Consider the following 3937-nt stretch of genomic DNA (forward strand, 5'->3'; position numbering starts at 1 on the left):
CAGACTTTGGTAAGGACTTTGAGGTAGAAATGGATGCTTCGGACTTTGCGTTGGGCGCAGTTTTGAAGCAAGACAACCATCTGGTAGCGTTCTTCTCGAAGAAGCTGGACAAGGCTCAACGGAAGTGGCCTGCCCACGAGAAGGAATTGTTTGCGGTGGTCAAGGCGCTCAAGGAGTGGCGACACTACCTTGGGAGACACTTCAAGGTTTACACGGACAATGTGGCAACGAAACACTTCTTGTCACAGCCCGACCTAAGAGGGAAACAAGGTCGGTGGGCCAATGCCTTGGCCGAGTTTGATTGCGAAATTCTGTACAAGCCTGGGAAGAGCAACATCGTGGCAGATGCACTAAGTCGAAAAGCGAGCTTGAGGTTGGCAATATCCAGCGCAACAGCAACCTTCTGGGACGATGTGCGGACAGCATATGAGAACGATGGTCTAGCACAGGAAGTGTTGCTGAGGAATCTAGAGGCGCGGGAAGCTCACCAGAGAGGTGAGCTGCCAACGGAAGAGAAAACGGGCTATGCGGAACGCAACAGACTCATTTATTACAAGCAAACGAGGGTGTATGTTCCAGAAGGGGAACTAAGGAAGGTGGCCTTAGAAGAGTGTCATGACGGACCTCTTGCGGGACACGGCGGAGTGCCCAAGACAATGGGCTTACTCAAAAGGAAGTACCATTGGCCATCCTCAATGCGCGCAAGAGCAAGCGACAAGGACGCGAGGTGAGAGAGTTCCATGTGAAGTGGAAAGGATTTCCACACTGCGAAGCAACATGGGAACCGGAGGAGAACTTAACGAACGCTCGAGAACTAGTGGAGGAATTTCTGCAAGGCAGAACTCTATGTACTTATGCAAAATTCAATTAAAAATATCAATTTGCAAAGTTGAGCAAGTGCAATATGTGGGGACCCGAAGGCGCGCCAAAGGTAAGCTAATTAGCATGGGTTGGATAGGTCGACCAGGCATAGGGCACTACGCCCGACTCCCCGCGGGGATGTCGAATCCGTAGACGTATTCTACGGAGGTTGGGTTCGAGTCCCAACCCCCTAGTAAAGCAAGGCTGGGTTCAAGTCCCGACCCCATACTAGGGCGTGGTGAGGTGAGGAGTATAGGGACACCTATATTCCGTTGTCATGGGCTCTTGGCCGGGGAGGCTAACTTAGGCACACCGCTAAGTGGGGGGATGCCCCCGGAGACATGGTCAACAAGTCGTAGGATAAAACGAGACGTTCGATGTGGGCATCGAACTTCTTCTATGGGTGGTGGAGTTGTAAGGAACCGACTCCCCGAGATGTCGTAGGCTAAAGGATCCCCAAAAGCTTGACCGAAATGACAAAGAGTTCATCGGATGGGACCAAGTCGAGGATCGAGTCCAAGACCGACTCTAGGACCGAGTTCGAGATAGGGTCCGGAATCGAGTCCAAGACCGACTCGGGGACCGAGTTCGAGTCCGAGTTCGAGACCGAGTTCGAGACGGAGTCCGAGATCCGAAATCGGGTCCGAGACCGAGTCCGAGGTCGAGTCCGAGGTCGGATCCGAGATCGGGTCCGAGATCGAGTCCGAGATCGAGTCCGAAACCAAATCCGAAGTCGGATCCGAAATCGGGTCCGAGATCGAGCCAGAGACTAAGTCCAAATACTAATACGGGTCAAGGGGTGAAAGCCCAAAGCGTGTGTCTCCCAGGGGGGGGGGGCTGCAGGGGGTTCCAAAAGTATAGTAGGGATAGTGAGGTCCAGGAACCAGTTTTGAAGGGACTCTCCAGTTGGGCTTCCAAACCGACTTGAGGTTGGGACTGGGACCGAGGGGCCTTGGGTGGGAGTGAGCATGGACTTGGCTGGTGCCGGAGGGGCCATCCAAGGAAGTGCTCAAGAGCAGCTCCCACTCCCGAAAGGGAAACCAATTGCGGTGCTCCCGGCTCATGTGGAGTGGTGCCCCACTTGAGTACCATGCGGCTCATTGGTCCTCGCCCTTCCTAGGGGCTTGGGCCTTCCTTCGGGATGGAAGTGGGGGGCGAGAGGTACCCATACCGGGCCGCTAGGCCACGGTGTTTCGCCCCGGCGTCCCGAAGCAAGTGTTGCACTCAAGACTTGGGATTTAGAGGGTCCCATGATCAAGTCTTGTGGTACTAAGGGATGTTAGGAACCTGGAAGCTTGGTGTGCTTGGCTGCTTGTGCTTGCGGGGAGTGTAGCCGAACCTTAAGTCCAGTCTAACCCGGGGAGGGGGATTGAGAGTGATTTGGGAATCCGTGGAAGGATGGCTAACACTCCGTTGCTCGTGCAGTGAGTAGCTGAAACCAAGTAGGAGCTAGTACCATAGGCGAAAACCTTGGCAAGGGAACTTAGCAAAAGCCAAGGCAGTGTTGGACGGATAGACGAGGTAAGCTGGCAAATTGGAAAGGAAAAATTTGTGGCTTACAGAGACCACACGAGCCTTACAATGTTTCAGGGGCATTTGCCATAGATCCGACCGTTATTTTGCTCCAAGATTCTACAGTTTGGTGTGCATTGACCTTTCCATCGACACTGCAAAGGGACATCACAATCAGATGCGGGATCACAAGAAACCAACTTCACTAACTCTGGTTTCACCAAGATCTACGTAAGGAATTATGAAATGAAAGGACCCTCTCTATTGAAATGTGTTTATGGTCCTAGGGGCATTGTGATATATCAAAGGATTTTGCATCAAGTTCTGTATTTGCATGTTTATCAAGCTACTGAATTGCTAAACCCTAAACCCTAAACCCTAACCCTAAACATGTGGCAAATGCTGCATGAAGAAAGATGCCCTTTCTGGGCGAATGCTGTAAGAGGCAGATTCCGAGCAGATGTATCTCAGGCCAGCGAAGGGGACAAACGAAAGCTAGCTATAAACATGACGGGATGCAAATAGATTACTAGGCTGGTCCTGCGAAAATCAAAAACCATAATTGAAAACATTGAAAATGCAAAAAGAAAGGTTTATAATATTTTTGAATTTTAAGCAACCAAATGAATGTAAGTAGGGCATGTGTTTGTAAGTTTAAAAATGCCTCAACCACTTAAATTCCCAAGTAAATAAAGCTGTTTCTATTTTTGGTACAGGTAAACTTTATAGCATGTGGGCTCATGCAATTTTGAACCCAAAAATGCACCAAAAAATGCTCGACTAGCATTATTCTTTGAATGGCGTGTGGCCTTATATTGCCATAAATGGACGTACACACACAGCATAATTATTCCTTTACACGGCAAATAATCTTGGCGCGGATCACTGACATGGCATGGCAAAGTTCGAATCACTGACATGGCACAGCTGGATCGAGGCAAGGACATGATGTGACAAAGTTCAACCTCCGACAGTAAAGTCTAGAAGCTACTCAGTTTAAAATTTGTCAGAGGAATCATAAGATCTGGTTTGTCAGAGGATTTGATGTGACGTTCAAGCGTGTGTTATTTTTGAATTCTCGAACTCATTCCTAGGTTTATCATTTTTGTGCGCCGTGTTCTTGGTTCCGCTGAGCGCAGTGAGCGCTGCTTGTGTAAGCGGCGTTGTGAGCTGTGGTTTATGCGTCTACAAGCGGTTGCGGCATTGCGAGTGCCATTGCGAGCGGCAGTTTATGCGAGTGGCAGTTTGTGCGAGCGGCGCTACGAGCAGTTGCGGTGTTGCGAGCGGCGCTACGAGTAGTTGCGGTGTTGCGAGCGGCACTGTCTTTGGTGTGGCTACCGCTTCCTCTTGATATTCGGCACTTGTGCTTCCTGGTATGTTCACCATGGAATGGTTTAGGACCACATTTAGAAATGGCATGAGGCCTCATGCCATCTTGGGGCCTTGCAAGTTCATCACTAGCATATTGCCATAGTTTCTTTACCTGCCTGCAGCTGTGTGTATATCAAGATGGCATGAGGCCTCATGCCATCCATGCTATTTGGTATGTTATGATGTATGCCAT

The sequence above is a fragment of the Selaginella moellendorffii genome, unplaced genomic scaffold (genome assembly GCF_000143415.4).
Source record: "Selaginella moellendorffii unplaced genomic scaffold, v1.0 SELMOscaffold_18, whole genome shotgun sequence".
Taxonomy (NCBI): domain Eukaryota; kingdom Viridiplantae; phylum Streptophyta; class Lycopodiopsida; order Selaginellales; family Selaginellaceae; genus Selaginella; species Selaginella moellendorffii.